At 44.5% G+C, this 14,114-nt stretch overlaps 1 protein-coding gene across 1 annotated transcript in view; it reads left to right on the top strand.

The window, feature by feature from the left end:
* The window catches only part of LOC123996357 (pituitary adenylate cyclase-activating polypeptide type I receptor-like), a 60,326-nt gene that overhangs the window by 34,505 nt on the left and 11,707 nt on the right, over positions 1–14,114 (top strand). The gene's annotated exons all lie outside the window — the stretch shown is intronic.

Below are 14,114 nucleotides of genomic sequence, written 5' to 3'. Positions count from 1 at the left end.
CCTTCAGACTGGTCTCTAGTTCCTGCATATCTTGCCCATCCCTGACCATCACAGAAACATCATCTGCATATGCTGAGACTGCAATTCCTGTCACCACATCCATGCCTGTCCAGCACACTCCCCGCAGTCTCCTGCGTAGCAGTCCTAAAAAAGTCTCAATGGCTAGTGTGTACAGCTGCCCAGATAGAGGGCATCCTTGTCTAATGCCCCGTCTCACCCAGACTGGCCTACTGAGCCCCCCTCCCACCTTAATCATACATGACGCCCCTGCATACAACAGCTTCACACAGGTCACAAAACTCTTCCCAAACCCAAACACAGACATCACATTAAACAGATACTCATGATCCACTCTATCAAAAGCCTTCTCTTGATCTAAAGAGACCAGTCCAAAGTTCACATTAGAACCTCTCGGCAGGTCCAACATGTCCCTAATCAAGAACAAGTTGTCCGTGATTGAGCGTCCCGGTACACAATATGTCTGGTCCTTGTGTATTATAGAGTCCAGATGGGACTTCAGTCTGTTAGAGAGGACCTTGGCAAAAATCTTGTAGTCCGCACAGAGTAATGCCACAGGCCTCCAGTTCTTAAGTTCCCACAAGTCCCCTTTTTTGGGCAAGAGAGTCAGAGCCGCCCGACGGCAGCTCATCGGCAACTCTCCTACCCCAACGCATTCTCGCAACACGCAAAAGAAATCCTGTCCAATTGTTCCCCAGAATTTTTTGTAAAATTCCACTGGAAGTCCATCAACCCCGGGTGCACGACCGGGGGACATCTGGGTTACTGCCTCTGCCAGTTCATGTGACAACAGAGGAATGTCCATTTCATCCCTCTGTGCCCGAGAGAGCTTAGGGAGTCCTGCGAACAAGACCTGAGCACACATAGCATCACAGATTTCTGCCCTATACAATTCAGTATAAAACTCCACAGTCCGCTCCCGCATCTCCCCCACCACAGAGGTCACCCTCCCATCAGACAGCCGTAGACAATGCATACCCTTGGCTTCACTGCTCTGTCTTTCCAAACCAAAGAAGAAGGAGCTGGGAGCATCCATCTCCTTGAGCATGGAGAACCTAGCTCTTACAAGTGCTCCCTTTGCTTTAACCTGGAAAAAACTGCCCAGGTCCCTACGTAATTCGGCTAAGTTAGCCTGGAGGCCTACATTGCCTTGCCCCACCATCTCTACCTCCATCTCACTAATACACCGCTCTAGTTCCCCCAACACTCTCCTAGCCTCTGAGGATGAGAGAGCTGTGTACTGTTGACAGAAAAGCCGAATTTGCACTTTCCCCACATCCCACCACTGACTCAGAGACTCATACTCCTCTCTTCGCTGCCCCCATCTTTCCCAAAAAGTCTGGAAACCTGAGCAAAAAGTGGCATCTTGTAAGAGCTTTACATTGAACTTCCAATAAGATGCCTGCCGGGGCCCTGGTGAAATAGACAGCCGAGCCATGGTTATGTGGTGATCCGAAAACCCCACTGGGAGAATGGTAGCACCCAGAAGCCTATTGCTCTGATTCCTGGACATGTAAAAACGATCAAGTCGAGCTGCACTCACCCTAGCCCCAAAAACCTTCACCCACGTATACTGTCTTGTGTTTGGATGTTTAGTTCTCCAAACATCCACTAGGTCAAACTGATTAAAGATGTCCCTTAACACTCCCACTGACACTGAATGAGGCTCTTCCCCATTTCTGTCTTTTGTAAAATCCATTGTACAGTTCCAGTCACCTCCGATCACCAGCGTCTCCTCAGGCGCTACTTGTGAGAGTTCCTGTCTAAGACTCCCAAATAGAACCCCTCTTTCTCTCCCTGTGTTAGGCGCATACACATTTATAAAGACAAAACACATGTTGTTAATTTCTGCTTTAACAACAAGCAACCTACCCCTACACACCTCCTTTGAGGAGCAAATTTTTACAGCCAGACCCGGTGCAAAAAGGACTTCCACCCCTGCACTAAGATTTGTCCCTTTGCTCAACACACTTGCCCCTTTCCACCAGAGCCCCCAATCAACTTCATTCACCACATCACTATGCGTCTCCTGCAGAAACAACACCTGTACTTGTTTATGTTTTACATATTCACTCAACACACTCCTCTTTCCCGCATCTCTGGCGCCATTTATATTGTGCGAGCCTACCCGAAGAGTCTCCATAAGAAGTGGGAGAAAAGCCAGCAGAGAAATAGACCAATAGCAAAGCTCAAAAAGCCCCAGTGTCAGTAAGAAATTAAACATTTAAACAGTGTCTGAAGGTAAACCTTTACCCACTGTTGTGACCCACTTCCTCAACCTAAACCGTTTCCTGGGTGAGAGGACACCATGTCCCTCATTTCTCATAGCATGTTGTACTGATCTTACAAACTTTCTAGGATCACGAAAAAAAGCCTCAAGATTAAGTTTTTTCCCCTTAGTCTCATTCAGGAACCTTGTCAGTTCTCTCAACGTGTACTTAGACCCCTCTGGTTGACTGGCTGTCAGCTCCGGGCCAATTGAAGAGGAGTCTGAAAAAAATACCTCCTCATCCTCTTCCTCAGACTCACTTTCCTCCTCTTCTCTATCTCCCACCCTGACCACCTGCCCTTTCTCTCTGGTTAGGGCCTCACCCACAGCAACAGGCAACATTTCCATGGTGCCTTTGTCCACACCCCTTTTCTTTTTCCTCTTGACACCCTCCTCCTCCTCCCCTAATCTCTTACACTTCCCCACTATACTCTCCTCATCCACTAGAATAACCTGACTAGACGCAGTATCATCTGCACCACCCTCCATAGCATGACTAGGGCCAGCCTCAGCTACAACACCCTCCATAGCATGACTAGGGCCAGCCTCAGCTACAACACCCTCCATAGCATGACTAGGGCCAGCCTCAGCTACAACACCCTCCATAGCATGACTAGGGCCAGCCTCAGCTATACCACCCTCCATAGCATGTCTAGGCCCAGCCTCAGCTACCCCACCATCTCCAGCCTGACTAGACCCAGCCTCTGCTTCTCCACCATCTCTAGCCTGACTAGACCCAGCCTCATCTACACCACCATCTCTAGACTGACTAGGCCCAGCCTCTGCTGTCTGCATCTCCTTACCCCCTGCATTTTGACCTCGATTTCCCCCCCTTGCGCTCGTACCCTCCCCTTGTCTATGGCCTTTATGTGGGCACGCAAAGCTCTTGTGCCCCAAATCCCCACATTCAAAACACCGTAGACTATCTGTGCTGGCAAAACCTGCATAGAGCCCCTCCCCATGCCTCACTTTAAAATGCACATTTAGCTGTTGCTCATTATTGTTCAGAAACATAAACACTTGCCTCCTGAATGAAACAACGTGCTTAACGGCATCTGCCTGAAAACCTGCTGACAGTACACGGAAACCGCTAGCAAACTTACCAAAACGACTCAGCTCTTTCCTAATTTGATTATCCGTAATAAACGGAGGCAAATTTGCCACTACAACTCTTGTTGAAGGGGTAGAGAGAGGTGAAATTGACACCAACACATCCCTTACAAATATTCCGCTAGCAATTAGCCTACCGACCAAATTAGCCCTTTTCATGAACACAACCACAGCCTTGTTCATTCTAGAAGCAGAATGTATAAACTCAGCTCCTACCTGTTCACCGACCGCGAACAGAACCTCCTCCACCTTAACTCCGTTCTCAGGAACACACCTGAATCCATGCTGTATCGACAGCGTCTCCTGCGCGCTAGGCTGAGAAGCCATTGCTCACACTAGACCTTGCAACCCCCCGGAACGTTACTCTGTCCTCTTCCACCCTAACTTTGAAAAAAAAACTTTGGATACCGCTAAAAACAAATATTGCATTAACCCTCCACCATAGAAAATAACATGTAAAGAAAAGAATAGAATCAAGAAAGTTAGTTAGGATAGAGCTTTCCACACCAAACACTCAAACTCCAAAAACACCCAGCATGCACTGAGAGAGAGAGAGAGAGAGAGAGAGAGAGAGAGAGAGAGAGAGAGAGAGAGAGAGAGAGAGAGAAATATACACTGAGTGTGCTAACCATTAGGAAAACCTGTCTAATATTGAGATGCACCCCCTTTTGCCCTCGGGGCAGCCTCAATTCGTAGGTGTATGGACTACAAGGTGTGGAAAGCCTTTCACAGGGAAGCTGGCCCATGTTGACTCCAATGCTTGCCATAAGTTGGCTAGATGTCCTTTGGGTGGTGGACCATTCTTGATACACACAGAAAACTGTTGAGCGTGAAAAACTCAGCGTTGCAGTTCTTGATACACTCAAACCGTTGCGCTTGGCACCTACTACCATACCCTGTTCTAAGGCCCTTAAAGTCTTGCCCATTCACCCTCTGAATGGCACAAATGCACAATGCATGTCATACTAAACTACATGGAATTGTTTTAAGAAGGTCATACCAAGGATCATTTAGCTATTTGATTTTGAATTTTAAGACCCCATGAAGTAACAAAGAAATACACTACTGTTCAAAAGTTTGGGGTAACTTAGAAATGTCATTGTTTTTGAAAGAAAAGTACATTTTTTGTCCAATTAAAATAACATCAAATTAGTCATAAATACAGTGCAGATATTGTTGATGTTGTAAATAACTATTGTAGCTGGAAATGGGAGATTTTTTAAATGGAATATCTACATAGGCATACAGAAGCCCATTATCAGCAACCATCACTCTTTTGTTCCAATGGCACATTGTGTTAGCTAATCCAAGTTTATCATTTTAAAAGGCTAATTGATCATTAGAAAACCCCTTTGCGGCTGAAAACTGTTTTTCTGATTAAAGAAGCAATAAACCTGTCCTTCTTTAAACTAGTTGAGTATCTGGAGCATCAGCATTTGTTGGTTTGATTAGATGTTCAAAATGGCCAGAAGCAAGAAACTTTCTTCTAAAACAGTCTATACTTGTTTTGAGAAATGTCTATTTCATGTGAGAAATTGCCAAGAAACTGAAGATCTGGTACAACGCTGTGTACTACTCCCTTCACAGAACTGGCTCTAACCAGAATAAAGGACAAAGAGGACAAGTACATTAGCTTGAGAAACAGACGCCTCACAAGTCCTCATTTGGCAGCTTCATTAAATAGTACCTGCAAAACACCAGTCTCAACAGTGACTCCGGGATGCTGGTCTTCTCGGCAGAGTTCCTCTGTCCAGTGTCTATCTTCTTTTGCCCATCTTAATCTTTTCTTTTTATTGGCCAGTCTGAGATTCTACAAGATGGTGCCGACGGAGCATTTAACACCATAGTACCCTCCCGACTCGTCATTAAGCTCGACACCCTGGGTCTCGACCCCGCCCTCTGCAACTGGGTCCTGGACTTTCTGATGGGCCACCCCCAGGTGGTGAGGGTAGGAAACAACACCTCCACCCCGCTGATCGTCAACACTGGGACCCCACAAGGGTGCGTTCTCAGCCGTCTCCTGTACTCCCTGTTCACCCATGACTGCGTGACCATGCACGTCTCCAAGTCAATCATCAAGTTTGCAGACAACACTACAGTGGTAGGCTTGATTACCTCCCGTGACGAGATGGCCTACAGGGAGGAGGTGAGGGTCCTCGGAGTGTGGTGTCAGAAAAATAACCTCACACTCAACATCAACAAAACAAAGGAAATGATCGTGGACTTCAGGAAACAGCAGAGGGAGCATCCCCCCTATCCACATCGACGGGACAGTAGTGGAGAAGGAGGAAACTTTTAAGTTCCTCGATGTACACATCACAGACGAACTGAAATGGTCCACCCACACAGACAGCGTGGTGAAGAAGGCACAGCAGCGCCTCTTCAACCTCAGGAGGCTGAAGAAATTTGGCTTGTCACTGAAAACACTCACAAACTTTTACAGATGCACAATCGAGAGCATTCACCGCCTGGTATGGCAACTGCTCCGCCCACAACCGTAAGGCTCTCCAGAGGATAGTGAGGTCTGCACAACGCATCTCCACCGGCAAACTACCTGCCCTCCAGGACACCTACGCCACCCGATGTCACAGGAAGGCCAAAAAGAACATCAAGGACATCAACCACCCGAGCCACTGCCTGTTCACACCACTACCATCCAGAAGGCGAGGTCAGTACAGGTGCATCAAAGCTGGGACCGAGAGACTGAAAAACAGCTTCTCTCAAGGCCATCAGACTGTTAAACAGCCACCACTAACATTGAGTGGCTGCTGCCAACAAACATACAGACTCAAATCTCTAGCCACTTTAATCATTTATAATTGGATGAAATAAATGTATCACTAGTCACTTTAAACAATGCCACTTTACATAATGTTTACATACCCTACATTACTCATCTCATATGTATATACTGTTCTCTATCGCTCATCCATATATTTATATGTACATATTCTTATTCATCCCTTTACACTTGTGTGTATTAGGTATGTGTTGTGAAATTCTTAGATTACTTGTTAGATATTTACTGCATTGTCGGAACTAGAAGCATCAGTATTTCGCTACACTCGCATTAACATCTGCTAACCATGTGTATGTGACCAATAAAATTTGATTTGATCTGATATGGCCTTTTCTTTGCAACTCTGCCTAGAAGGCCAGCATCCCGGAGTTGCCTCTTCACTGTTGACGTTGAGAGATATAAGAAAGTTCAGGAAACATTTGTTTTGTACATGTATTCCCCTTATTTTTGGCACTCAACAGTCTCCTTATATACTTCCATACATGTTTTCAACTGTAGGCCAAATCGTTGGGTCGCTACAAAATATTTTGTGAGAAGACAGATTTTTGGGATATCTCGTGGTCTGACAAACACCGCTCTAGCTGTGTTACGTTTCACCAGAAGTGAGACATAGTTGGATATGGTGGATTGAGACGCATCCAATGCAACAACAGATATCTACAGCTTAAACAATTATGCTAATTTGGTTTCCACGGGGGCACGGACATCGACCTTAGGGGGTTCAACTTTAAAGTATATGGGAGCAGAGGACCAGGGTTCTCAATATCATCAATGATGTCATAAGCACCGGAAATAATAAAATAATATATTTTTAAAAGGATTCAACTAAGGGAGTGACGAAGAGTGTGAGGAGGAGCATTAGCGAAGCTAGTTAGTCTACTGTCTCTGGGGTCTTAGCCCTCCTCTACAGTATGCTACCGCTAGGCTAGCTAGCACAGCCTTAGCCCTCTGCTATACTTGGCATTCATGCTACGGCTACGTGCCACATTATGCTAATGATAATACAGGAGCTAAAATCCCACTGGCAACTTATCAGTCAAGCCGCCCACTGTTCAACCACCCCACATTCTTTCTCCTCCCGCTCACCATCTCACTGTGGAGTGGAGTGAGGTACTGGATGGGTGCAGTTCTAATTTATTTTCCATAACAGCCAATAGCCCAGTCCCAAAGTGTTAAACCCTCTTTAACTTCCTTTCCGTGAGCAACGCTTACAGTATGCATATCACCCCCCCCACACACACACACATTTCTTTTCCCTCACACACATTCTCCTCTCAACTTTGTGACCTCGTACTCTGAGTCATTGTAGTTGTGGCACTGTGAGTGTATTAAGTCATCCCGTCCACACTCCAGGCTGGTTGGAGAGAGAACACCATCCTCTGTTGCTTTTCTGCTCCACTCTTCTGTTCCATCTAATTCATCTCATTTATATTCATCACAGCCTTCTGGTGATTTGCCCATCACATCTGACTGACTGGAGTGGACAGGGGGAACTTTTTCCAAGGTTGTAAAATGTCATGTTGGATGCATAGCATAAACAACAGCATGCACATACGTGAACACACACATGTGAACTCACACAGACACACACATACTCACTTGCCTTATTTACCTTCCTGTCTGATAAAGGGATGTGATAGTCTAAATGATCTCTCATTGGTATAATGGTTATTCTGTGGGAAGTGATCCAACAACACATCTCAGTCCTCACCCTGTTCAATGACCATCTCAGGAAGCTGCTGCTTTGATATACTACTGAGCTGTTATGATGGTGTCATTAGTGCATACTAATATACAGTACCAGTCAAAAGTTTGGACACACCTACTCATTCAAGGGTCTTTCTATAGTTTTACTATTGTCTACATTGTAGAATAATAACGAAGCCCTCAAACTATGAAATAGCACATATGGAATCATGTAGTAATCAAAATATATTTTATATTTGAGATTCTTCAAAGTAGCCACCCTTTGCCTTGATGACAGCGCTGCACACTCTTGGCATTCTCTCAACCAGCTCCATGAGGTAGTGACCTGGAATGCATTTCAGTTGACAGGTGTGCCATGTTCAAAGTTAATTTGTGGAATTTCTTTCCTTCTTAATGCGTTTGAGCCAATCAGTTGTGTTGTGACAAGGTAGAGGTGGTATACAGAAGATAGCCCACCACAGGAAAGGAAGATCCAGAGTTACATCTATAATAATAATAATAATAATAACATCTGCTACAGAGGATATGTTTATTAGATTTAACTGCATCTCAAATTGTAGCCCAAATAAATGCTTCACAGAGTTCAAGTAACAGACACATCTCAACATCAACTGTTCAGAGGAGACTACGTGAATCAGGCCATCATAGTCAAATTACTGCAAAGAAATCACTACTAAAGGACACAAATAATAAGAAGAGACTTTCTTGGGCCAAGAAACATGAGCAATGAATATCAGAACAGTGGAAATCTGTCCATTGGTCTGATGAGTCCAAATTTGAGATATTTGGTTCCAACCGCCGTGTCTTTGTGAGACGCAGATGAATGGAAGATCTCTGCATGTGTGTGTAATACCCCTGTTAAAACCAGGTATTGAGTTTATTTGCTATAATTAATTGGTATTAGATTTTAAAGGTGATCGAATTGCTCCTGAATTGTAATGTTGTTAATGCATTTCTTTTAAAGAAGTATTTCTTTAATGTACAAGTGAATAGGTTGGTATACTTTGAGGTTTAAGATTTGACCAATAAGGTAGCTTGTTAAGCTGTGGACAATGGGAGAGCTGACCTGGTTAACAGGAGGCCTGGGGAAAGGGAGAGGTTGGTAAAAGAGGGAGAGATGTTGAAAAGTATGAAAATACATTATCAGGGTTGGTGAAGAAAAATAGAACAAAACATATACCTACCAAGTTTTGAAGGGAAATACTGATTTTGATTTTATAAGAGAGTTTGACGTGCCCAAAGTAAACTGCCTGTTACTCAGGCCCAGAAGCAGGATATGCATACAATTGGTACCATTGGAAAGAACAACTTTGAAGTTTGTTGAAATGTTAAAATAATGTATGAGACTATAACACAATTGATATGGTAGGAGAAAATACAAAGAAAAACCAAATAGTTTATTTTTGAGAGCCCATGCTCTTACAATGGAAAGCTATGGGTCTATATGCAATTCCAGCTCCCAGATTGCAAGGTTTCAGGCTTGTTTCTTCCCAAACAAGGAAGAATTTTGAGTTTTGAAACTGGGAGTCAGAACATACTTTTTTCCGTATGAAATATTATAGTTTGATTACGTTTTAGGGTACCTGAGAATGAAATATAAACGTATTTTGACTTGTTTTAACAAGTCCTTTCTGCATGTTGAACAACTCCTTTCTCTGCATGTTGAACGAGTGGATTACTCAAATCGATGGCTCCAACTAAACTGACTTTTTGGGATGGAAAGACAGATTTTATCTAACAAAACGACCATGCATGTTGTAGCTGGGACCCTTTTGATTGCAAATCAGTGGACGATTTTCAAAAAGTAAGTGAATATTTAATCGCTATTTGTGATTTTATGAAGCCTGTGCTGGTTGAAAAATATTTTGATGAGTTGCGCCGTCCTCATCAAATGTTACAATGTAGAAAATAGTAAAAATAAAGAAAAACCCTTGAATGAGTAGGTTTGTCCAAACTTCTGACTGGTAATGTACATCTCCTACAGTGGCAGAACAGAAACAGGAGGCAGGAGACAGGAGACAGGAGACAGGAGACAGGAGACAGGAGACAGGAGACAGGAGACAGGAGACAGGAGACAGGAGACAGGAGACAGGAGGCAGGAGACAGGAGACAGGAGACAGGAGGCAGGAGGCAGGAGGCAGGAGACAGGAGGCAGGAGACAGAAGACAGGAGACAGGAGACAGGAGACAGGAGGCAGGAGATAGGAGGCAGGAGACAGGAGGCAGGAGACAGAAGATAGGACACTGGAGACAGGAGACAGGAGACAGGAGAAAGGAGGCAGGAGGCAGGAGAAGTGACATAGAGAGAGTAGTGAAAGATGCTTCGACTGCAAAATCAAGTCATCATGGAGATACACAACACCTATTCTGGAAGCCATAATCAAATCTCATGCAGCTAGCTGGCTCCAGACTACATAACAGCCCGTCTCCTACATCGTTGAGCCTAATGAGTTGTCATTTCTCCCCAACTCAAATCATCTGTATACAGAGTATAACAGCCTATCCCCTTGAGGTTGAGGTTTTAGCTCCCTGTTGTCCCCACCCTGCACCCTGCACCCTGCACTCTGCACCCTGCACCCTGCACCACCCTGCACCCTGCTGGTGACATCAAGATGACCCTTGGAGGAGGATGAAGGTATCAGCTCTGTAGGCTGCTACTGCCAAACAGCTGCTAGACAGGAGGACAGTGTTTGTATGAGCGATATAGAGAAAGTTTGTGTGTTAATTGAGTGTTGAGGGTTTGTATGTACTCTAGTGAAAGAGAGAGTTATCAGTCTCTCCAGAGGACAGAGGGAGGTGCGTCTCCATATCGCCTCCCACCTATCTCACTAAGAAGCAGATGGAAATATGGTCCGATCCATTAAATCCTAATGAACTGAGCAGTGGGGCAATTTCTCCTGTGACGGACTGACACCCCTCCTCCATCTTAACATCACACTGTGTGTGTGTGTGTGTGTGTGTGTGTGTGTGTGTGTGTGTGTGTGTGTGTGTGTGTGTGTGTGTGTGTGTGTGTGTGTGTGTGTGTGTGTGTGTGTGTGTGTGTGTGTGTGTGTGTGTGTGTGTGTGTGTGTGTGTGTGTGTGTGTGCGTGCGCGTGCTTATAGTTGTGTGTTTGATGGAGTCGCCTCATCCGTCAATGTGATGGCCGAGTCCTCCTCTCCTCTCTTATCCTCATCCTCCTCTACTCGCTTATCCTCATCCTCCTCTCCTCTCTTATCCTCCCCTCCTCTCTTATCCTCATCCTCCTCTACTCTCTTATCCTTATCCTCCTCCTCCTCTCCCCTCCTCTCTTATCCTCATCCTCTGCTCCTCCCTTATCCTCATCCTCCTCTCCTCACTTATCCTCCTCTCCTCACTTATCCTCCTCTCCTCTCTTATCCTCATCCTCCTCTACTCTCTTATCCTCATCCTCCTCTACTCTCTTATCCTTATCCTCCTCTCCTCTCTTATCCTCATCCTCCTCTACTCCCCTATATTCATCCTCCTCTCCTGTCTTCCTCCCCTCCTCTCTTATTCTCATCCTCCTCCCCTCTCTTATCCTCATCCTCCTCTACTCTCTTATCCTTATCCTTCCCTCCTCTCTTGTCCTCATCCTCCTCTACACTCTTATCCTTATCCTCCTCTCCCCTCTTATCCTCATCCTCCTCTCCTGTCTTCTCCTCCCCTCCTCTCTTATTCTCATCCTCCTCCCCTCTCTTATCCTCATCCTCCTTTACTCTCTTATCCTCATCCTCCTCTACTCTCTTATCCTTATCCTCCTCTCCTCTCTTATCCTCATCCTCCTCTACTCCCTTATCCTCATCCTTCCCTCCTCTCTTGTCCTCATCCTCTTCTACTCTCTTATTCTCATCCTCCTCTCCTGTCTTCTCCTCCCCTCCTCTCTTATCCTTATCCTCCTCTCTTATCCTCCCCTCCTCTCTTATCTTCATCCTCCTCTCCTCTCTTATCCTCATCCTCCTCTCCTCTCTTATCCTCATCCTCCTCTCCTCTCATATCCTCATCCTCCACTCCTCTCTTATCCTCATCCTCATCTACTCTCTTCTCCTCATCCTCCTCTACTTTCTCATCCTCATCCTCCTCTCCTGTCTTCTCCTCCCCTCCTCTCTTATCCTCATCGTCCTCTCCTATCTTATCCTCATCCTCCTCTACTTTCTCATCCTCATCCTCCTCTCCTCTCTTATCCTCCCCTCCCTCGTATCCTCATCCTCCTCTACTCTCTTATCCTCATCCTCCTCTCCTATCTTATCCTCATCCTCCCCTCTTATCTTTTCCTCATCCTCCCCTCCTCTCTTATCCTCATCCTCCTCTCTTATCCTCCCCTCCTCTCTTATCTTCATCCTCCTCTCCTCTTCATCCTCCATCTACTCTCTTCTCCTCATCATCTTCTCCTCTCTTATCCACATCCTCCTCTACTCTATTATCCTCCCCTCCTCTCTTATCCTCATCCTCATCTCATCCTCTTCTCTCCTCTCCTCTCCTCTCCTCTCCTCTCCTCTCCTCTCCTCTCCTCTCCTCTCCTCTCCTCTCCTCTCCTCTCCTCTCCTCTCCTCTCCTCTCCTCTCTTATCTCCTCTCCTCTCCTCTCCTCTCCTCTCCTATCCTATCCTATCCTTATCCTCCTCTCCTCCTCACTTCTCTTGGTTTCTCCCTCATGCTGTTTTCTCTTTCTATGTAAGTTCTCTCTGGCAATGTATTGTCTCCATTTTCTCTGCTGCTGAAAGACAGAATGAACTCTCTCTCTTTCCCTCCCTTGTCAGTGTTTGTTTCCATCTCTTCCCCTCTTCTCTCTCTGTGTGTGGTGTTTCTAGCTGTTCATTGTTTCCTGCCTCTAAGATCTCTTGTGTCGTTGCCCTCTGTGGTTCATCTAATCCTCTGTCTAATCAGTCTGTAGAAATAATTACACAGCCCTCTCTGATCCCTTAACTCTATCAACATGAAAACAACACACACACAGGAACACACACACGCACACAGGAACACACACGCACACAGGAACACGCACACAGGAACACACACACAGGAACACACACACAGGAACACACACACACACACACACACACAGGAACACACACACAGGAACACACACACAGGAACACACATACACACACAGGAACACACACACGCACACAGGCACACACACACGCACACAGGAACACACACACGCACACAGGAACACACACACGCACACAGGGACACACACATGCACACAGGAACACGCACACAGGAACACACACATGCACACAGGAACACGCACACAGGAACACACACATACACACATGAACACACACACGCACACAGGAACACACACATGCACACAGAAACACACACACGCACACAGGAACACACACATGCACACAGGAACACACACACGCACACAGGAACACACACACATGCACACAGGAACACACACATGCATGCACACACACACACACACACACACACACACACACACACACACACACGTCAACATGACAACAGCACCAAAACGACACAGGCAATCATATACAGTACATGATGAGTATGATTATAAAGAGATATACAGTATATGATAAGTATGTTTATAAAGAGATATACAGTATATGATAAGTATGTTTATAAAGAGATATACAGTACAAGATAAGTATGATTATAAAGAGATATACAGTACAAGATAAGTATGATTATAAAGAGATATACAGTACATGATGAGCATGATTATAAAGAGATATACAGTATATGATAAGTATGTTTATAAAGAGATATACAGTACATGATAAGTATGTTTATAAAGAGATTATAAGTATGGTTATAAAAATATACAGTACATGATAAGTATGATTATAAAGAAATATACAGTACATGATAAGTATGATTATAAAGAGATATAGAGTACATGATAAGTATGATTATAAAGAGATATACAGTACATGATAAGTATGTTATAAAAGATATACAGTACATGATAAGTATGATTATAAAGAGATATACATGATAAGTATGATTATAAAGTACATGATAAGTATGATTATAAAGAGATATACAGTACATGATAAGATTATGATTATAAATGATTATAAAGAGATATACAGTACATGATAAGTATGATTATAAAGAGATATACAGTACATGATAAGTATGATTATAAAGAGATATACAGTACATGATAAGTATGATTATAAAGAGATATACAGTACATGATAAGTATGATTATAAAGAGATATACAGTACATGATA

The sequence above is a fragment of the Oncorhynchus gorbuscha genome, linkage group LG15 (genome assembly GCF_021184085.1).
Source record: "Oncorhynchus gorbuscha isolate QuinsamMale2020 ecotype Even-year linkage group LG15, OgorEven_v1.0, whole genome shotgun sequence".
NCBI lineage: Eukaryota > Metazoa > Chordata > Actinopteri > Salmoniformes > Salmonidae > Oncorhynchus > Oncorhynchus gorbuscha.
This window is presented reverse-complemented; position numbering and strand designations above follow the sequence as displayed.